Genomic DNA, 23,167 nt, shown 5'->3' on the forward strand with positions numbered 1-23,167 from the left:
GGAGGCCTGAGGCTTCTGAAGGAAGGTCATCCTATGCAGTGCAAGGCCAGGGCCATCTGACCACCAGGGTGATCCAGCCAGCCCAGGTCCCTTCCCATATCCCCTATGGGGAGGGAGCCAAGGCCTCTCTGGCTTCATGTGTTATGGCCACTCTAGCCCAAGGAGGAAGGACCAGGGCCAAGAATGTGATTGATACCTTTCTCCTCCACAGGTGCCACACTCCCGAGCTCAGATTGGCCTTTCCATCAAATCACCCCCATGTGTTGATCTAAGGCACCTGGAGGGGAGCGGTACCAGTGGCACCTAGTGGCACACTTATCCTTGCTAACCTGGTGTCATGAACCCACACACTGACAGGACATAAAGGGTGTGACATTTAAGTAAGTCGACACAACACATAAAATTTGCCCCATGCTTTAGAAAAGCACCAACACCAATTTCTTGAACTTTCTGTAAGTGGCATAGTTAACAGATGCTGTCTAAAAGCTACAACCAAATGAACATTTATGGCGCGTGTGATAGGGCCCCTGGCTGCGTGTCTGCCACGGGATCTCCTTCTTCCAATGACAATAAATGCTAAGACTGGTTGAGCCCTTGGATTAAAAGGCCACGTCCACTGGAAACACAGAAGTCTGCTACTGTCTCTGAAAGGCAACCACATCTAAATGGTGGTGACAGGAATGTTTCTGAAATATCCCAACTCTTAATGACCCCCAAAGCATGTACAAAAACGGCAAGACGTTTATACGTAGGCAGATTCACACCCTCACACCATCTTCTCGACATGCAATGCTGGCCCCACATCAGGAAGATTAAATAGAATATACATGTCCTTCATCCACATCCTTTCCTCCCTCTGGGTCTACACGTGTGTGTGTCCTTGCCTGGGTCCCCAAGGCCACACGTGATTATGGGCTACATTTTCTGCACAAGAGTCCAGTTTGGGTTGGTTTCTGGTCCAGGATGCTCTGGGTCTTAATTCTTCCGGATGTCCGCATACACCACGGACTCCGACTTGTTGATCTTGTCACTGTGATGGCCGCCGGAGTGGTCTAACTGCGCATATATGACTGGGCCCTGGAAGAGAAGCAGAATTAGAGGTCTTGGGCAACCACGTGCCTACGGGACACGTGTCTCAACCACGGTCGGGTTTGTGGCTCTGGTTCTAAAGCACAGACCTCCCTCGTCTGTGTGTCTGCAAGAAGACTTCCCCTGCAGGACCTCCTGGACCCCTGTCCAACAAGGCTAGGCACAGGTGGTGACTCTAAAGCCAGCACAGGCACTTTGTTACACTTCTCCCATACGTTTGGAAGCTTATGTAACAACATAACACTCCTCCTCAGGAATATCCCTTGCTTTAGTCCCACAGAACTCTGCAACCTTAGCAATAGCAATCAGTCTTCAGGACCAGATGGCATGTCTGTCAACCTGAGACCTGTGTAAACTATGGAAAACACACTGGGTGCCAATCAAAGATACCATCAATTTGAACTGGTCATTTTAGATTATCAGGTACTTTTATTTATTTATTTATTTATGTGTATGGTACTAGGGATTGAACCTAAGGGTGCTTTACCCCTGAGCTATATCCCCAATTTTTTTCTTTTTATTCTTTCTTTTGAGACAGGTTGCTAGGTTGCTCAGGGTCTTGTTAGATAGACTGCTTGAGGCTGGCCTCAAACTTGGGATCCTCTTGCCTCAGCCTCCCAAGTTGCTGGGATCACAGTGTGCACCACTGTGCCCACTATCTTCAGTATAACTACTGATGGCACAGTGGTCCTCAGGACTCCAAATACTGTTTCTTTTATTTCTTTTTTCAATCTTTTGGTGCTGGGGGTCAAACCCAGGGTATTCTGCAAGAAAAGCAAGTGCTCTACCACTGGTCAAAACCCCCAGCCCCTTCTTTGACTTCTAATATCAGAAAACTATTCTTCCTGGCTTAAAATATGAAAAGAAAAAAACAAAGAATCACAATCCATTGAAATATAAAGAAAAATCCTTGATGGACTAAAGCACAGGTCTCTTCTCAGCAGTGAAGCAGCTGCTCAAGTCGGGGTCCAGCCCAGGGCACACAAGGAGCAGCAGCCGGACAGCGGGTGCCTGCCTCCTGGGGAAGCGAGCCCTGGGCGAAGGCTGAGGTTCCCCCGGCCAGCTGTCAGCACATCTGACTTGTTCAGCAGCAATAACAACACAGTAACATCCCAGCCAGGAGCCCTGACAATGTGGAACTTCATGTGTGTGCTGTGATCTTGGGTGGCTCAAGCTCCGACTTCCCCAGGAGGGCCAGGCCCAAGGTACGGGCTGCGAGCTTGTAACGTAGCAGGGCCCGTGTGATTCACAGGACAGTCCCCCAGCACCACATGTGGCTCCAGCGGAGAGGCTCCGCGCATCAGTTTCTTCATCTCTAACATGGCCCTGAGAACGGCATCCACCCATGAATCCACAGGCTGAATGAGGTCCTTAGGCAACCCAGGTCTGTCTGACAGGCCAAGTAATATACACCAGTTATTATCGAGCTGCCATTACCCGGGCATCTTATTACATGAACACAATTTGAAACAGGCTGAAGTAACTGATGGGGTAACCAGGGGGTCGAAGCCCAGGTTCAGGCATCCGGGTGGGGGTGCTCTCACTGAGGCCCCTCGTGCGTGAGATCAACAGACTGCACCGTCCACACTGAATCACAGAGACCTCCTACCTGCATCCCAAAGCTGCAGGAAAACCGAAGGCTAATCCACAAAGATGCAGAAGACGCTCAGAGGACAGCATTCCCACAGCTGATAACAGAGCCCTGCCCATGACCACCGCAGGGAGGGGTCCGCAGGGTGCAGCAGCATCTCCGAAGTGCAGTCAGCGCCATCCACTGAGCAGGATCTACCCCTCTACTGCTAGAATCGGGGCCAGTCTCCTAACCTGCTCTGACCCATGGAATAAGGCCCGAGGGACATCATCCTGTCACACCTAGACCTCCACAGGTTTCGTAGCTTCTACTCCTGCACTGGTCTTGGAACCCGCACCCAACACTCTGCGAACAAGCCCAGGCCAGCCTGCTGGTGACATGGGACACATGGACCAACTGTCAAACTGTAAGACCACACTATGGCTGCCCAGCTGGTCATCCCTCCAGCCAACTGCAGGTGCACAAGTCAACTGGCTCACCCCATCAACAGGAGAGCCTGAGCCAAACACATGGCAGCTCTTACACAGGAGGTGACTGAGAAACCATGTGACTGGAAAATGCAGAGGAGCCAGGATCAGAGGCAGCACAGAGTGCACGTGCACCTGCCAGCAAGCCTCAGAGGCCGGGAAGTCCCTCCTAGAGAGAAGGACCCATTCCTACCCAGGACGCTGGGCGGTTTTCCTTCAAGCTGCTCAGCTGTCTGAGGTCACTCCCTCTCCCCCTGGGATTTGACAGAGTGACTCAGGTTAGGGACCTGTCAGATGAGGCCTTGGCAGAGGTGGGTCCAGAGGAAGGAAGGAGATGCCCTGAGCTCAGGGAAGTCTGCTCCAGGGGGTGCTGAGAAACGAGGGTACACAGGGTCCCCAAGGACCTGGATTTTGAGGGCTAACAAGACTACTCAGGACTGCAGAGGACACCATGAAACAAGATCAACTTGGAGATGACCCTGCCATTGCGGAGACAGTCACTTGTGTACGCAGGAATAATAAGGAGAAGGACAACGACAAGACCACACCAGCCTACCTATTTTTGCAGTAAATCTCTTCTTTTGTTACTGGGGCTTCCCAGGCAAGCCCCTGCCACCCAGGGGCCACACCCAGGGCCGCCACCGAGGGGCCACACGCAGACACTCCTCCCCCACACTCTCCTTCATGTGCTTTGTTTTGATGTTTTCCCTCAAATATTGACTCACAAAGGGCCTTAAGTACTGAAAATGTTTCCAGAAACAAACGGCCCCACGTAGATTGATCCGTTTAGTGATAACTGGAGAGAAATGTACCTCTGAATTCTACTTGTATCAAATTTATTCCCAAGTAAAAACATAGTGGAAGGTGGGCCAGGAAGAGAGGGTTCTGGAAGAACAAAGAGACCTGTCTGCAAGCACACGGGTGCCTGAGCAGGCACCGTGGCAAGCCGGGCAGCGTCTCCCCACCTGGAAGGGGTCACTGCGCCGAGGTCTCTTTGAGCACACGCTCACCGCTGTTGACAAAATACTCTCAGTCCTCACTCCAGTGTTTGAAGAGTCAGGTAAATGGCAGCACCTAAGTCCAGTGGCTCTCTGAGGCAAATGGAACCAATACTGACCATCAACTCGGAACTGGGGCAGGACGGGAGGAGCACCCTTCTCAGGACCTGGCGGACGGGCCGACACCAGCTCCGCCACTGACGACTACCCTTGGCTCAGCGCCTTGGACACAGCTCAGTTTCTACAGGGGTCACAAAGAATTCAGCGTATCAGCTGCCGAGAGGCGAGGAGGGAAGGCACGCAGCGATCTTAGGCATCTCGGTGTCTGCGTATTAGAGCCAGCAAACTCTTAAATATCCCAACCACCTTTCTCCAAAATTATTGCCTTTTGCAAAACCATGCCCAGGAAAAGATCTAGGAAACCAATTCTCATCAAGTACTTACACAAAAATTATTTTAAACTATGCTTTATAAGAGATTTCTGGCTCATTTCCTCCCTGTGCTTCCCCCACCCCACCCCCACATCCTGACCGCATGCCTTGTGCTGGGGAGGGCTTCTGGCTCTGTTGTTCACCCTCACTTTGCCTCCTCTGCCCCTCGGGGTGAAGCAGGGTGACATCTAAGCCAGTCAAAATTCCTGTCCTCTTCCAGGTGACTGGACGACGGAACAGCGTGTGCCTGATTCTTGGACAATGGGATCGAGGACATGTTTGCTGGGGGGCTTCTGTTAATCAGTCTTCTCCACTCGTCACGGTGGCGACCAAGGGCGCATGCCTGGAAATTAGGGTGCTCCTTTTAAAGTTCCCTTTGTGGGGAGCTATTATCCTTTTTTCTTATGGTGAAATAGCAGGGAGCTACTTACTCATCCACAGAGTGACCGCTGACACGGTTCAGTTCTCAAGTGGTGCCTACACATGGAAACCCAGGAAGATGAGAGAACCCTTGGGATGAACTCAAGGGAGGGTCTGTCAACATTCCTGCCATGTCCCCACTCCAAGCTCTGACTGTCACAGACCCATGTGCACATCACACAGGCCTAGGGTTAGAAGTGGGGAACAGATGAACCACACCTCAGAGACAAGAGAAGGGATGCCCATGTTAAACGTCTCTCCAAGCTAACACCATCAGCCGGTCCCCAGGGTGACCTGGGTCTGCAACACACAACTAACCCCTACAGCGCCACACGGGACTTATCTAGACGTGAAAATCTCCCCCAGGTTGTTTGCCAGAATATCCGCAAACACTTTTCTCTACCTGGTGGAAGAGCCTGAGGTTCTCTGAACACCCCAGGAGTCTCCTGAGAGCAGCGCTGGGTGCTGATCTCTGCCTTGGTCCTGTGGCATCTAGCCGCATGGCTCGTGTAGGCACTCAGATGCCCACGGAAGTGATGAAAGAGGACACAGCAGACACAGTCAGATAACACATCAGCTCAAACTGAAGATGGTGCATCTCCTGTGGCCTCTGCTGAGAGCTACGCTGGACAGGTCCTGGGCTCTCTGCAAAGGAAGCATCCCCAATTGTGCAAAGTAGCAGCGTGGTGATGCTGACACAGCCAGCAGAGTCACTTGCTGACACATCGAGGGCTTAGAATGCCGTGGAGTTTCTGAGGCAAATGTTCTGACCTGGGACAGTGTCCTCCAAGGCAATCAGTGTGACACTGAAGCCGGACAGCACAGCACACTTCACGAGGGAACACTTGCAGAAGTGAGAGGGCCACCTCCGTCTCTCACCACGGGCCAAGGACACGCAGATTGCACACCCATGTTATTTACCCTTGGTAAGTCTAACAGAAAGGGTACAAACAGGACCTGGAAGACAGCCAAGTAAAGCTGGTGCTTTGCTTTCCTCCCCAGGGATGAGAGACTGAACCTGCAGCACTGTGTCTGAGCTATACCCCAGCCCTCTTTTTTAATCTTTATTTTTTATTTTGAGGCAGTATCTCTCTAAGATGGCACCCAGGCTGGCCTTGAACTTGCATTCCTCCTTCCCCAGCCTCCTGAGTGCCTGGGATTCCAGGTATGAGCCACCCACTCTGCTGACAAAAGCGACTCTACCCAACCTGACTATCGCTGTTTCACTTATTTTTGGGGGGCTGGGGATTGAACTCATGGCCCACGAGCTACACACATGCTGCCCCTGGGCCTCAACCCAACCCTCTATATTTTAATTGGAGTGCTCTGAGCATCTATGTAAGGTAACCATCAGTGTGGTGAGTTGACCTACTGTTTCACAGGAGACCCCTCTTAATTTGGGTTTTGCTTTCCGTGGTTTCAGTTACCCACAGCCAAACATGGCTCAGAAACAGACACGGGCAAATCTTTCTCTCCATACTTCATTTTGGATGTTCCTTCTTCTGTCCTCCACTTCACTGACCTTTTCTTCTATGGTATCTGATGGGTCTTGCCTGGCACCCCATGCCTGTTCAGTTCTGAGTTCCCTGGGATTCTGTTTTACAGATCTACTTTTCCCCTCACTATGTTCAGGGTTTTCTTTATATCCTTGAGTCTGTGGGATTTACAACACCTGTCTGAAGTTCCCTGTTTATGAACCATTGCCTCTGGCAATTGACCGATGGCCTCTTAGTCGTCTCCTCCTGGTTACAAGCCTTCTTCTCCTCTTTGTATGCCTAGTAAGTTTTGATGGGTGCCAGAAATGGAGAATTGTACAGTGTTGGCTATGGGGGTTTGTTGTATTCTTCTAGAGAGTGCTAGATTCCTTTTCCTTGTCTGGCATGTCTGTTTCTGGTACTCTGTGGCCACCTCACACTGCACCTACCTCCCCAAACCACTCCCCTCCTGCATTGCAGCAGCACCCTGCAGGGCTGCCAGCTGGTGGCCACAGGGCCTGGGCTCATTGTCGTTTCTCCCAGATCACAGAGATGTACAAGCTACTCCCAAATGACTTAAAGCCCTGTTTCTTCTCTTCCTTCCTAACATGCTTTCAGCAGGAGAGCCACACCCAGAGCCACTCTCAGTCCAAATAGGAGACTGAGGCACCCGGCACAGAGAGGGAGGGAGAGGGAGGACAGGACCTGGCCAGGAGCCCATGCTGCCTTGCACCCCAGGTTTGACCACATCCCAGTCACTTGGCAGCAGAGCACCAGGTCTCCTCACCACGGAATGTGCCAGGGAGCCAGGTGCAGGCCTCACCCACAGGGTCTCTCAAGCATGGCCACCATCTTTACTTCCTCTAAGCCTCTGTCCCACTAGCATCTCTGTGGGGCAGGCAGCTGGCCAGCTCAGCCGGCTCCACGCCCTGAAGCACCACGTGGTCCCAGGCACCCAGGCAGCTGCCCGGCAAGGCCACAGCATGGCCAGATGGTGCTGCCCACCACGCCACAAGGCCACTCTGTGCCAGATTCCAACTGAAGTCACTTCTCCTGCATCTCTGCAGTAGGTGGGAACTGATTCCGACGATCATCTAGATAAAGCCTCCCATGTTTTTCTACAGAATCCATGAAAATCATTTTTGTTTTACTCAACCCCAGGAAGATGGCTTTCCCTGTGAGTTTCTTTTAGAGGACTTCAGTTCAGAAAACAATTTGCTCGATTTTCCTTGGGCAATTCACTGAAGACTCTCTCAGCTGAGCAAGCCATTTCTTAATTCTACCTGGGCCACAGGAGTCACATTCTGAGCAAATAATGTGTTAGTGTGGCTGAGTGGAAACCTCAGCAGGGCAGTGTCCTCCACACATGGAGGCTGTGGTCTCTCGAGAGTGGACCTTGAGCACGCTCATGCTTGCGCTCGCTCTCTCTCTCTCTCTCTCTCTCTCTCTCTCTCTCTCTCTCTCTCTCTCTCAGCTCTACTTCCTTCCTGAACCCAGAAAGGACAGAGACCAAAGTTTGGAGCTCGGTGCCGGGGCAGGACTACTGTCGGCCATTACCTGGTGGGATCCAGAAAGCAGACTCTTTACCAGACCCTCTGTGTTGGAGGATGACTTCCGTGGAGCTGCTTAACTGGAGACAAACTCTCTGATGTGTTGCAGCTGATGTAATGGCAATTTGGAGAACAAATGTAAAAAAGAAAATTAAAAATTAAAATGAATGAAAACAAATACAGAACGGTGAGTGAGGCCAGACACAGCGCATATATGTGAACAGACAGCAGACAGCGGGTACCCGAGGGTCACCCGCCTTGAAGATGGTTTTCCACCTGATACTCGTTCTCTTAAGTGGTGGATCTATTGCAGTAATCAGTGTGATGCCACCCCTTCATCCCCATTTCAAATGAAAACAGGGGGTTCTGATCACAACACAGCCTGGGCTGCTTTTTAAACCCTACTTTGGGACAAAGGTCCAAAGGAGTGAGCTTATACCTTAATGCAATCTGCTTTTGCTATCATCAAAAGCAAACGTCTTCTGAATGTATTTAAAAACTACATCCAGAGTGAGTCTTGGCTTTTCTTCTCCCATCCTCTGGTTCCCCATATTCTGTTTCACCACTGGTAACACAACCACACCAAAAGCAACAGAAAAAGACAAACAGCAGACAAAGAGACCACCCAGGAAGTCTTGAGGGTGGGAAGTGTGGAGTGCCACTCGGCAGGTGAACTCTCCCGGTGAGAGGGCTTCAGCAGCAAGGCTACAGAGAGAGGGGACGGGAGCTCCTGGAAGGGGTCATCAGTGGTCCCTACGTGATGTATCATCAGCACAGTTTAAGTCCTTTTTAAAAAAAAAAATATTTATTCTTAAGTTTTAGGTGGACACAATACTTTACATTTATGTGGTACTGAGGATCGAACCCAGTGCCTCGGGCATGCTAGGGGAGTGTGCTGCCACTGAGCCACAACCCAGCCCCATAGCTTAAATCCTTTAGGGCAGTGTTCTGAAAACTTTGGAGTTCAGGGAGGAGTACATTTAAAGTGTCAGTGCTCAGACTGAAGCACACCACAGACACTGCGTCCATTGGGACGGGAGGCTTGCTGGCTGAGCCAAGGTCGTGTAATTACCCTGACACGAAGAAGGCTCAGTGACCGATGATAAAACTCATGTATGAAGAAAGAAAACAAAGACTCGTCCGTGCACACAAGCGTGCACACACACACACACACACACACACACACACACACACGCGCGCGCGCGCGCGCGCGCTCGCGCACGCATTTCCCATGAGATCACACACAGCCACAGGAACCAACTTCATCTGGACGTTGTGCGCAGCTGCCTGACATACTTGTGGACAGACCTCAAGGACTGCTGGTTAGCGGAGCAAGCTGGTTAGTGGCCACAGGGAGACAGCTGAACGGACACGGAACGTGAACAGCAACAGGCATTGTGATTAGTTACCACGTGTCTACTGGAGAGGAGGAGCTCAGTCTGCCACAGTCCCAAGCGTCTTCTACATCAGCTCTCCTTAGGAGTGGGGGAGAGGCAGCTGACCAGCACACCAATGGATGGAGGCAGGGGAGGGAAAAAAACAGAGTGAGAAGAGCAGCACTCGTGATGCCATGCAGGGTCCTAAAGAACGTCGCTCTACCTTTATTAGCCCCAAGGCAAGAGCTGGCACGCCACCACCTGGATTAGTCCTGTGCTGAGACCAACACTCTGCCTGCTCAGGAAAACTCTTGCCATGCAAGCGAACCAAGCCAGCCCCAGAGAAGCATTCCACGCGGGCAGCGCCAGAACCGGAGCACTCAAGCCCGTCCACTCGCAGCACTCCTAAGCTCCATGCCAGCAGTCCGCAGACGAGGATCCACTATCAACCAGCAAGAGAGTGCACAGCACGCAGTGCTCGGCCAGCCCTGCAGGATGTCCCGCACCTGCAGCACTGCGCCTGTGACACGGCCCCAGTCCCCACGCGAGCTCTATGTAGCTTATGTGGGTTAGCTCTCAAGCCCAGGCAGGAAAGGCAAGGTCCTGCAATCAGACACACTGCGCTTAAAGGTGTCCTGTGAGAAGTCACAAACAGAAACTTTTTTCATTGCTGGTAGATTTAAATATATATATATATATATATATATATATATATATATATATATATATATATATATATATTTTAGTTTTTAGGTGGACACAAAATCCTTATTTTATTTTTATGTGGTGCAGAGAATCAAACCGAGTTCCTCATGCATGCTAGGCGAGCACGCTACCACTGAGCCACATCCCCAGCACTTGCTGGTAGATTTTATTGTCAACTCTTACTGTCCCAGTTTGGGGTAGGGAGGGAAATTACTAAAAGGAGGAGCCCCGCATCATCACACCAGGCTAGGACTGTTAGGACTTCCTGACCAGAGTTTTGTATCTACCCAAAGAGAAAAAAGACTCTCGTGAGGTTAATACTAAGAAATTAAACTCAGGTAGGGCAAGTGAAGTCTGCAGCTTCAGAATCCCAAACTCAGAGTGGACCATCCCAAACAGTGCAGCCCACCCTGTCCAAAAGGGACCTGCAGAGCAGGGGCCAGCCCCCTGTCCACAGCCGGGAGAGGCACTGACAGGAGAAGGCCAGTTAGGGGCAGAGGCAATGCAGGCCACTCTTCACAAGCTCTCTCCACACACATGCAAACCCTGCCTGGTCTCTCCACCTCCCGAGTCAGAGTCTCTTACCCAGTGTAATCCCACTTAGAGTTCCTCCTTTTGTACAGGATGGCCAGGATCATGCTGACCCACAACCACAGCACTGACTATACCCACCACCACCCAGACTGGGAACAGCTGCAGACTCTCTGGAGAGAGAAGACAACAGCAGTGAGGACTCTGCAGGGAGGAAGGCAGCTCCCTACGCAGATGAGCCCGGCCCACGAGCCAGGCACCACCTTCCCTGGCCACTCAGCTGTCACCCAGCCAGACACCGGTACCCAACTGAGGACACGCAAACGTTGGCTATAAAGAACCAACTACAGAACTGAGCACTTCTGATCCCTGGTCCTAAAACCAAAGCAAGACTGAGAGGTGGACTTTATCATTCTACTCAAAGTAAACATGAATTTCCTGCTTATTCTAAAAAAGGGGGGGGGAATATTTGTACTGCATTTAGAAATGTCAAATTTTTGTTCCTAGAAGACATCAGAACAGCATTGGTTTTCTTCTTTCCCACTGTCCTCTACAACTAGCCACCATCAATTCAGGTTCTGTACAGTCAACACTGAAAAGCCAATATCCCTAGGATCAGGTCCACAGGCTCCTGATGGGGGAATCAGTGACACAGCCAGACAACGGGCAGTTCCCAGCAGCCAGGGCTGGGGGGTGGGCCACAGGTCCACAGACACAGGCAGCACAGCTGTCTGGCTAAAGCCCTCCCTCCAAACACAACCGACAGGTCACTCTTGTTCCCAGTGGAGCCTGGGATAGAGGTTGGCCACCACCGTGGTGACGCTGAAGGGCCAAGTACCTTTCTCCACCACGTACAGCCTGATTTGCCCAGGCTGGACAACGATGTCCAGAGGGTTCTTGACATCGCAGATGTAGGTGCCATTGTGAATGAACTGCATGTTTTCTATGTTGATGGACACATCTTTCTTGTCCAGGTCTCCAGCCCAGCTGATTCTGTCCTTAAACGGGGGGGGGGGGTAGTTGCCCAGGTACACTTGTCCTTGGGAATAGTGGAAGAACTGCAATTGGAGCAAGAGCACAGTGAGCCACGCTCAGAGGCAGAATCCCTGGAGCCTGGATGGGCCGTGGTGAGTTTTGGCAGTAGTGCTTGCCTGGCATGCACGAGGCCCTGGTTTGATCCCCTTCACCACACATAAGACTCCTCATGGAAGAAATGCCATGCCCACAACAGGTCTCAGACATGGAACCCAAGCCAGAGGTGCCCGCCTCTGGAGGCTGAGCTCCAGCCCCATCCTCCAGCGTCCTCATGCTCTCCTCAGACCTGCTTTTGGCAGTGAACTTTCTCAAAGACCTTCAGACCCAGCACCATGGGAAGGGGACTGTCCTGGTGCTCAGATATAAGCCAAGCAGCTGTGCTGGGGGCCTGTGCTCTCATTCCTCCTGGACAAGTGACGTGGTGCTGGGGACAGTGACTTGGCAGATAACCCTACCCTCCTCCTGACCTCGTAACCACCTCTACTCTGTGAGTGCCCATGTCCTGGCCTGGCATCAACAGTGTCCCTGTGCTTCAGACTTCTCACCTGATGGCCCACCACTTCACCGGTGGCTGCCCTGCCCTCCGAGCTTGTCACCTGCTGTAAACTTCTGCCTACTCATCTTATCTCGACTGGGTCTGCTGTCTGAACTTGTGCTGAGCCTCCATTCCCCTTGAAAATGTCAGGAGGGGGCTAGCAGGAGGCCTTGGGAAGTGCGGGCTCCACCCTCAGGACAGGCCCATGACATGATAAGGGGTCCAACGAAAAGAGCACGTGCTCCTGCCCCTCGGCCCTCTGCGATGGAGCTGGATGGCAAGAAGGCCCTCGCCAGGTGCTGGGCCCTTGATCTTGGTCTGCCCAGCCTCCATCTATAGGAAATAAGCTTAGTTCCTTACACGTTATCCAGCACAAAATGGGCTCAGACAAGAAAGACTCACTGGAGCCACCAGCCTTGGAGTGGTCCTTGATCCCTGCCTTCTTCCAGGTGACTCCCACCCTGCTGCCGGATCTGCTGTTCCCTGTCCTGTCTCCACATTTCCATAGCAACACCTGAGTCATGCTCATCAGAGTGGCCTCTCAACTGGTGGACTCCAGTCTGAATGGAGGCTAATCTACCTTCTAGGCTAAATGAGGGTTGGGGCTGGGGCTCAGTGGGAGAGCAGTTGCCCTGCAGGTGTGAGATCCTGGGTTCCATCCACAGCACCACCTAAAAATAAATAAGTAAATAACTAAAGGTATGGTACCCATCTACAACTAAAAAAATAAAAATAAAAATAAAATGGCTAAATGATCACCAACAAGCAGAAATAAAATAATTGTTAGTATTGCTATTTATCCAATATATACCCTGCATTTAAGCTGACCCAAATACTCATCAGAAACTGTGAAGAGTCTGAGGTTTTAACCTACTTGCAAACTAATAATTTCCTGGTGGGGCGTGGGAGGGCAGTTCCAGCGAAGATGCAGCAGGAAGCTTTGACCTGGTCCCCTTGCCTCCAAGACCCCAGGGATGGCCCAGAGGGGCCTGGGCGGACGCTGCACATGCAGAGCCTGCATCACTGGTGAGGAATCCAAGACGGAGCCCAGATCTGCCTGTTGTCTGAGACAGGGTCTTGCTGAGGTCCAGGCTGGTCCTGAACTGGCCAAGTGATCCCCTCCCTAGTCTCCCCAGCAGCTGGGACTACAGGTGTGCCCCGCCACACCCAACCTCAAGTCCAAATCTTCAAGAGTGGGCAAAAGGCAAGCCCAGCTTTCACCCTGAAGTCACAGCGTCTTTACTACACTGGGCAGTAGGCAAATGTGTCCTCCCTCCAGAGGGGAACAGCGTCGGTCTTCCAAAGCCAGTCACCTTACCAAGAAACTCCAGAACAAGGCAATGTGCATTCCTCCCAGTCACGCAGAAACAGGAGGTATGCACGCCTCCTCGACTGACACTCCCATGGCCACCCTGGAACTTCACCAGCAGAAACACAGCAACCTGTCCAAGGTCACAGGCCCTCCCGATGGAATTCAAGCCTAGCTTCGATGCCAAGGCTCGTGCTCTTCCATGACTGAATGCCTCTCAGGAATGGTCACAACTTGCCTACTCAAAGCCCTTCACTCTCTTCTTTGCCAGGAAATAAACAAACTCTCAACCAAGGAAAGAAGCCCTTCCAGCAAGAAGTCTGCCTCCCTTCCCACAGCATCTCTGCCCTTGCCTGGCATTTCTGGGCCAGCAGTGGTAGCAGTTCTGCGATGCTGCCCACAGCCGCCTTCTGCAGTGGGTTCTCTTGGCGGGTGTCCTGTATTGGACTGTGACCTTAGAAGACAGGGGACGAGATGTGCCTCTCTGCACTCCTGAGCACACAGCAGGAATCACATTTGTGAACTGAATTGATGAAGACGACCTTGGTCAAACCAGTGAAAGACAGGAATAAAACAGTAAAAATTCACAAGAAAAACCAGGCCTCATTTTCAACCAGTATTTAAAAAGTTCAAGCTGCCGGTTGTAAGACAGGTCTATCTCCTCTCAAAACACCTGTTTTCACTGTATTCAGCTGGGGCATCTGGAGGGAAGGACAACACAAGGCTAGAGCTCAGGAGGAGGGAAACAGAGCATGAAGGGATGAGGTGGGAAGGGAGCAGGCCAGAGCTCCACACAGACTGCTCCAGAGAGCACACGAGCCGAGGGGGAAGGAGAGGCAGGGAAGGGCAAGTGCACGTCAGACGTGGGGACCCAGGTCCACAGACCAGGAGAGCTGTCTGTGACAGACGTGGGGACCCAGGTCCACAGATCAGGAGAGCTGTCTGTGACAGACGTGGGGGCCCAGGTCCACAGACCAGGAGAGCCATCCGAGGTGTGCTGAGCCCTAACAAGGGCTACCTGATCCCTGATTGAATGCATCCTAATATTTTAGAAATAAAGAATACTTTAATCAGTAACTGCATTCTGTAGTTAACTGTGAGTATAAATTGATTAGGTAAAAATGTGAACCAGAAACAGCACATTCTTATTTGTGTGTGGGGAGGTACTGAGGATTGAACCCAGGGCTGCTCTACCTCTGAGCTCTAGTCCAGGCTTCATTATACTTTGAGACAGGTGTTGCTAAGTTGCTGAGGCTGGATTTGAATTCGTGAAACTCCTGCTTCAGCCTCCCAAGATGTGCAGCACCTCACCGGCTCCAGCAATGCTCTTAACATTACGCCTGGGATTATGCAGATCTTCTTCAACCCACACAACAGGGATAATTCCAGCACTGGGGTACTGCACGGTGGTTCCTTTCCCTTTCTCCTCCTCCATCCCCCTCTCCTCTCTTTTGTAGCACTGTGTGTTGAACTCAGGAGCATTCAACCACTACGCTGCATGCCCAGCCCTTTTTATTTTATTTTGACATAGGTCTCTCCAAACTGCTGCAGCTGGCCTTGAACTCATGATCCTCCTGTGCAGCTCCTGAGTGGCAGGATGGCAATGTGGCTGGCCTGCTTTATTGTCTGTGGACAGAACAACCCCCTGTTCAGAGAATAGCAAAGGGAAGGCCTCACAAGTTGGCTGCAGTCTGTAGAGAGAACACATGCATGGAGTCTGCCCTCCTGCGATGCTGATGGCTGCACTCCTCGCCCTGTCTAGAGCAGCTGAATGACTCCATCCCTGGTCCTTGAGACCTCTACATGGAGTCTTCTCTCACCCTGATAGCTACCTGATGGGAGGCTCCTTGCAGACACCTCTAGGCCATGCCTTTTGCACTCTGTCCCACCCAAAAGCACACCCACATGGCCCCGTGAGGAAGCTGAATGGATCTGACACCCTGACTCTCCCTCACCCTTCCCCGCCTCCCACACAGGCCACTCAGAGGTCCTCCTCTTCTAAGTCCTGGAATCTGCAAATCAGGTTTAGGTTCCAGCGCAGGGCAACAGCTTTCACCTGGGGGCCAGAGGTCATAGCTTTGGCAATACCACATGCAGAAATTAAGCCAATTGGCCAGAGAGAACGGTGTTTTTCTCCACTCGCTAGGACTATCTTGTATGTACTTGAAGTTTCCCCAGGAGACCCTGAGCAGCTCATGATCTATAGACAAGTGACTGGCAATCCTCTGTCCCTTCAGCAATGGCAGAGGGCACATTCTCAACCCCAGAAGTTAAGTCCCGAGACCACGGCCTTCGGCCACCCCAACAGCAGCAGGCGGTCACTGCTGCCGGCCTTTCCATCGGAGCTCCAGGGGGAGGTGTGGGCACTTCTTGCTACGTCAGGGCATGGCTGGGGGCACTGCCCGGCGAGATGGACCAGTGCCAGATCTTCCCTCTTCCTCCTCTCTGGAGCCCTAGGGCCATGGAGAGCTCCACCGTGTGATGGCACCAAGCTCCTCTCACTCCACTGACGCAGGAACACGGGTCACATTCCCAGCACGTGGACTTTGCGATGTGCAAACCACGGTGCTTCTCTGGGTGTTCTTGCTTAAGGTGGAGGACGGACTCTGTCCCTGCAGAGTGCTCACAACCTAAAACGGGTGGCACTGCTGAGGTAGGGGCGAAGTTCCAAGGACGTGTGACAGGACAAGAGCAACACAACAAGGTGCATGGGGTGGTGCCCCGAGGACCCGCTCCCCAGGTCCTCCTGACGACCTTCCTCCTCCAGCGCCCCACGCTGGGGCGTCACCTCCCCTTACAGACCACGAGCCCAGGTCTAATAAGCACCCACCTGCACCCGCCCAGTTTCTAACTAACCCCCCACCCAGGCCCTGCCTGTTCCGCCCTCAGCTGCCTCTCCAGGCGCCCACAGGTGAGAGGAAAGCCATGCTGGGACCTTTCCTGAAGACCCTACACGCCTGTCGCATGATCAGCCTGTGGGCTCAGGAGCAGGTGGGAGGGGAGCAAGGCAAACACCTAAAACAGCCGAAATGGAAACCACCGGGCAAGTGTTCTTCAGGCGCACCACAACCAGGGAACGCAGTCAGCTCAGGCCTCCCTGCAGGGAAGAGGACTTCACAACAGGGCTTGACCGCGGAGGGGCGTGGCAAGTGGGCGCCAGGAGCAGGACAGACGCTGCTCATGTTCTCCTGGAGTAGAGCCTGCAGCCTACAGCAGACCAGGACCACACTCATTCTGGAAAAGGACAGTCGAAGAATGGACTGTCCTCACAGGACAGCAGGACAGAAGCCTGCGGCAGGCCTTGTGGGGCAGAGGGCACTCCTACCAACACTGTGGTGTCAGCCCCCTTGTGCTGGTAGCTGCAGGAGACGGACGTCAACCCACCAGTCACGTTAGTGGACTTAAACTTGCACAAGGCAGCTTCCCTTGTGTCCCATTGGCCACAAAGATTTCTTTGGGTGTATACACCTCCAAGGCTGACACACCAGCTGTCCCTGGAGAGAAGGAAAGCACAGGAGTGAGGCTTAGTGTGACTACCACGTGCACACTCACCAGGTGACACAGAAGACACAAGGAGGTCGGCAGACACAGGAACTCACTGCTGTCACACCACACTGCAGAGCAGGGTGGTGCTCGCCCCTACGCCCAGCGACTCAGGAGGCCCGGGGCAGGGCAAGCAAGCTCCACACACCCATGGAACCTGTCCCAAAACTAAAACTAAGAAAGTAAAAAATAAGAAGATTAAAAAAAAAAAAAGCAAAACAGAACTATATGTTTCTGGCAGGATATTCTAAAGATTTCCTACAGAGTAACTGCTGATGGTCTTAAGTTTTTAAAGGTTTTTTTCTTTTTTTGGTACTCTCTTTTTTAATTTTTTTGATAGCAGAATGCTTTACAATTCCTATTACACATATAGAGCACAATTTTTCATCTCTGTGTAAGTTTTATCAGTTTTACTAAACCTAATATTTATGTTTTCAGAACCAACAGATGTTTTAAAAGCAGTTTTAGGTTTACAGATTAAATAGGAAGTGGAGAATTCTCACAAATGTCCCCACCGGCTCCCGTTAGTCACGTTGTTCTCAGCTGGTCAGCAAGCCCATCACAGCACTGCTGACTGAGGCCCACAGCTCATGTGAGGGCCACTCTGTGTGTACTCTTTGGGTACGATGACATGTGTCCACTGTCACAGTGCCACACACAGCATCTCTACAGCTGGGCCCTGGTTCACTGCCCCCAAGTCCCTGGCGACCTTTCTCGGTCTGTTTCTACCTTTGCCAGACGCTCTACAGCTGGAACCAGCATGTAGCCTTTTCAGACGGCCCCTCCCAGCGGAGTTCACTTCCGCTCCCTCGTGGCCTCTGTGGCATGGTGTCCCTGGCGCATGGAGTTCCAGAATTCTCCTTCACCCACTGAGAGCCGGCAGCTGCCCCCATGGCCTGTGGCAAAGTGAGGCACATCCTACTCCTCTAAGCAGCTCTCAGATTTGCACTGTGACCCCCGGAACTTTCTTCACCTACATTTAAAGCATTAGACTATATGTTTTTAAGCTAAGAATTTTAGGGCCATATACGTTTGTTTCTAACCTTCACTTAGTTTGAGTCTGTTTTTTTGAGTGAAGATTCTCATTTTAGCAGCAATCCATAATAGTTCCTGCAGTGGCCTCTGATTTCAGATCCTGAGAACAGAGCTGTGTTCATGCAGCCAGCGATGGGTGTTTTCCTTGCCAGGTCCTGGGCTCAGCTACTGGAAAAGCTTCAGTGGGCAAAACACACGCTGGCGCACTGAGCTCGGCTGCTCCTGGAGGCTCTTTAAAATTCTTAGCTTAAACTCACCCAGCCCTTCAAAATAAGATATTTTAAACCAAGCTGTTGGTAGTGAATATGTGCAGCGTTCTGATGATTCTTAAAACATAACAGGCAGAAAAGGAGCGGTACTGTCGCCAGCACTGATGGTCAGTTTCAGAGTCTTACTGAGGCCTTCAGGATGATTCTGGCCAGAGAGAAGAGGGCACTCCCCCATTCCTCCCAACCATCTTCCAAATATTTATTCTCAGGACACAATGGGCACTTTTGGCTATTCTTTTAAATAAACTGATAGCCACACTACATCAAGCAGATTTTTTTCTGCTAAAAGAGGGTGGATTATTATTATAGGGAACAATAGATTATTATTTGTGGTCCAAACTTCAAAACAAGCCCTTCTTTCAGACCAGAAGCAAACAAAAGAAGTTCCTTGCTATTGTGGGTAGGCAGAAAAGCAGCCCCGGGCACTGGAGTTCAGAACCAAGCAGGAAGCCAGGAGAGTCGGTTAACCAGTTCATGCAGGAAGGGGCTAGTTAGCAGCCCTGACTCACTCTTCCCTGTTGACTAGTTGTCTCCATAGAGAACCCTGCAAGGAAAGCCAGGCTCTAAAGTCACAAACAAGTTTCCTAGGGATTCTTGAGCCAGATCAAGGCCTGGCTGCAGAGCTGTGGGCTTGAGGCCAAGCAGCCACATTTACAGTTAATGATTTTGAGCAGAAATACTATCCAATATGCCTAATCGGCTTTAGGCACTCTAGGCCAGGCCTGACCTAGTTGTTCCAAAGCTGGTTACTAGTTTGTGCCTTTCATTTGAACCATCCCATCACTCTGGCTAATGGGAACACACAGCTCTTGGAGCCAGGACTGAGTCCAAATCGGCTAGTTCCAGAAAGAGAAAGGGACTCCAACCAGTGTACCCACTTCCCTCATCCCCTGCTGACCATCGTCCTCCCCAGGACGCTTTGACTGCCCTGGCCATTCGCCGTGGCCATTAGTCAGCTCCTGGTTTCCGTGTTTACCTTCCCTTTTCTGGTGATCTGGCTAAGACAGGGCCTACCCCGGCCAGTCACCCAAATGGCCACACCTAAACCCAGGTTTTTCTTGCTTGGCATTGCTGACAACTGGGCCAGACGGTGCTGTGTTGTAGGGGAGTGTGTGGAGCACAGTCAAGTGTCGGGACTGTGATGGTAGACTTTCTTCTGCCCCAGGCTGTGACAACCACAGCAGTGTCCCGGTGCTCCAGACTCTGTGTCAGGGCCTGCATTCTTGCCATTCCTCACAATCAGGCTTTTTTACGTCTCCTCTGGCTTCCCAGTGTCCCTGACACCTGGTTCACTGATCCTGCTGCCTGGTCTGAAGCTAAAGCCCACCACCCCCCAGCCACCCAGCACACGCTCCCCAAGTCCTCCTGTATGCACTGCTTCCCTGCCCAGCCTCCAAAGCACACAACCACAGGGTGGGCTTCACCCTCCACAGGCGGTCGCTGACCTCCAGGAGACCCTGCCTTTCTCACCTGGTGCGGGGACAACCTGCAACTCCTGCATACCATGTGTGCGTCGGCCACTCCCAACAGCCCTGCCTCTCACGAAGGCTCCTAACACGCCCAGTCCGTCCACATGTCCCATCCACCCATCACTGGAGCCAGACCAGGGACAGTGCCTGGATCTAGCTGGCCAGACTCAGCTGCCCACCGGCCTAATAAGCAAGCCAAGGATGTAAAAAGGAAAAGCAAAATTCACACAGCTTGATCGAACCAGGAGAAGCAGCTAAATTTCTCTGCCTGTCCCACAGATTTGGTTCTGTCTCACTGCAACAAAAGCCAGTGACACCTACATGGAGATTTGCCAGGCTGTGCTGGCCAGAGAACATCAAGTTGAGCTTCCCTGGCAGCAGGCAGGCCAGAGGGTACTTTTCCCATTTTCATTCTCGGCATGAGACAATCTGGGATGCAGAAAAGCCCTTCCCAGCCCACTTTCCTCCAAATCTCCACCTCTTCCAGCTTCTCCTTCTTACTACTGACTGACTTCCTGTTTCCCTGAGAAACCAAACACCGGGAAGGGAACTTCTCACACCCCCAAGCCACCTCTGCCCCCACAGCATCTGCCCACAGGTCCTACCTTCCAGCCACGGGCAAGCAGGTAGTCTCTGCAGAGCCACCTGCAGCTCCTCTGCCCTGCCACCCAAGGACGCTGATCCGGCAATTCTCCCTCTTGCCCCTGACCTTTCCTTTGGCTGTGAAATCACCACTGCCAGCCATTTAAGTGCCACATTCACACTCAATCCGAGTTTTAAGGGCAAAGCTCAACCCTGCAGCTGTGGCCCTTTCGTCCTCTATTTACAAATCTTAAAAGAACTGTGTGCCCTGCTCACCGTGTCCAGTCTCCCATTTTCTCCTGAATGTGGATATTCAGCCTTCACCTCCAAGACCACACTGGCGACTACACTGCCGCTGTCCTTCTCGGGGGCTGCCGCGACCTCCAGGTGGTTAGATCAGGATTCGTTCTCAGCTCGTCTTACAGACCTACTTCTGGATCCTGCTCCCCCTTGATTCTATTCCTATCCTATTGCCGCTCCTTCCCTGCTCTCTCTGACCTCTTCTAGTCAACACTCCTCTGCTCGTTCACCCAGGCCCAGACTCCGAGCAGCGCCACATGCCAAGCACACGCTTCGCCCCTTACCAGTGTCACTTGGCTGCCTCAAACTCAGCTCCTGAGTCCCGTCCCTCAATGTACCTTCCCACCATCTTCTCCCTCAGCACATGGCAACCAGCCTTCCGGAGGCTGGGACCCTTCCCTGACTCCTCCTGCTCACCACGGCCTCCAAAGCTGTAGGCAAAACAGATGATCTCTACTGAGACCTGTGACTAGAGCACAAAGCTCCCTGCCCCACCAAGTCGTGGTCTTGTTCGTAGACTGCTGCAGGGCCTTACCCACTGGGCACGCTGGTGTCTTACCCACTGGGCATGGTGGTCCATAGGGCCATAGGAATGATGTGAGAGACACAAGTTAGAACCTGTCTCTGCTCAAGCTCTCCATGGCTCCCACATCGGGATGGGCTCAGTCCTTCATTCTGTGGCCAAGTCTCGCAAACCTCTCAGAACTCATCTCCCACCATCCTACTCGGGCTCCATCAACCACCTTGGTCACCTTGTGATGAAGGTGACCATTGACTAAGGTACCTCAGGACAGAGGATGCTGCGGATGGGGAGACTGGGAGCCCTGGGACACTGTGACACTATGGGGAACAAGGAAGAGAATGCCTCAGGTAGGGAGGATTCAGTGGGAACCCTTGCTTCAAGGTGCACATGGTTTCCATGCACCTCACTGTCTGCAGAATCCAAATGCCTTTTTCTCTCTCTCTTTGTGGTGCTCAGGATTGAACCCAGGGCCTCGTGCATGCTAGCAAGCACTCCACCACCATGCTATACCCCCAGCCTGGAATCCAATGGACTTTGGCCAAGCTCGCTGCAGCAGTCCCTGACCAAGTGCATGTGACCATGAAGAGCATCTGTTAGAGATGCTCTCCTGTGTGGGAAAGAGAAACTGCACACAGGTTTCCCCCTCAGCCTGCATTCCATGCAGCTCAAGCAAGGGACGATTTCACTGGTTTCTTAAACAATTAGGAATGGTGCACTTTGTCCAGCCCCACCCCCACCTTCTTAAGTGACTGAGAGTATTACAGAAATACATAGTAAAAGTATTATGGATTCAGGCCGCTCCCCTCAGAGCCATAAAAGGGAGGTTTTACAGGCTAAATAAAATGGTGAAAATGCAAACATAAAGAACACTGAGATATACAGAAAGTACTGTTCTAGTCTACATTCCATGTCACTGAAGACTGGAATCCCAGTCTGAATAAGAACAGATTCTTTTCAAACCTAGGATTTGCAATTATGGCACAGTGGCCAAGAAGGCTGTGACATGATTCCAGCCTTGGCCCAGAACCTCACAGAGAGAAGAAGCAGGCTTCCTGCTGACTTCTGGGAAAACCAACAGCCTAGGGAACGAAGTGAAATGAGAATTGACGGCCAGCTCTAGGTCCTCATTAAACATAAGCCCCCATATGTAGGAGCCCCTGCGTGGTTACATGGGTGGGCCTGCTTTCTCCCTGGGCCTTCTCCCAGGAGCAGAAGTCTGCTGAGTCATACCAGAGTTTAAAGAGTAGGAACAAAATCAGAACCAAAAGGACCCTTCCCTTAGTGTTGTCCAGAGAACAGGGCTTCTAACATGCACCTCACCACTAAAAGGCAGCATGTAGTCAAAAGTGACAGTGCCGCTCAAGCCTGGACCCCTCCCAACCAACGACACCTACAAAGCCATCTGAGAAGCAGTCAACAGGTCCTCAGGGCCAGCTGGCCGGGGTCATCCCTCCCATGACTGACTGACATTCAGAGCTTGATGTTCCTACACGGTAGATGGAGACACAGGACATTTGAGAAAGAAAAGAGAATGAAGAAAAGACAGAATACAGAACAACGCCCATCATAACAAAGACAAAAGCAAATCTGGGAATGGTTCACCCAAGAGGCTATTTCCCAAGGTGGCCCATTTCAACATTCTGAATTATTAAAGTAACACAAAGGCAACGGTGGCGCCCAGCTCCCCTCCAGGATGAGCTTCCTCCGAGTGATTCTAGCTCTCACACCGTGAAGTCACTGGAAATGTACTGAGCAGCATCGCCATGAAGAAATCACTGGGGCAGTTGAGGGTGGCCTGGCGCCCAGCTGGCTGGTCACTTCGTGGCAGCGTCCACCTGCAGCATTCGGGTTTGTAAGACCCTTATTTTTATAACAGGTCCTGCTACTTCCTTGAAACTGAAAGAGGGTTTTGTTTGAAAAATTGTTTGAAGCAC

At 51.8% G+C, this 23,167-nt stretch overlaps 1 pseudogene; it reads right to left on the minus strand.

Annotated features, from left to right (window-relative positions):
- Positions 1-931: 931 nt before the first annotated feature.
- On the minus strand, positions 932-17,817 carry LOC144257288 (myelin protein zero-like protein 1; annotated as a pseudogene).
- Positions 17,818-23,167: the final 5,350 nt, after the last annotated feature.

Source organism: Urocitellus parryii, chromosome 1 (assembly GCF_045843805.1).
Source record: "Urocitellus parryii isolate mUroPar1 chromosome 1, mUroPar1.hap1, whole genome shotgun sequence".
In the NCBI taxonomy this organism is placed as follows: Eukaryota; Metazoa; Chordata; class Mammalia; order Rodentia; family Sciuridae; genus Urocitellus; species Urocitellus parryii.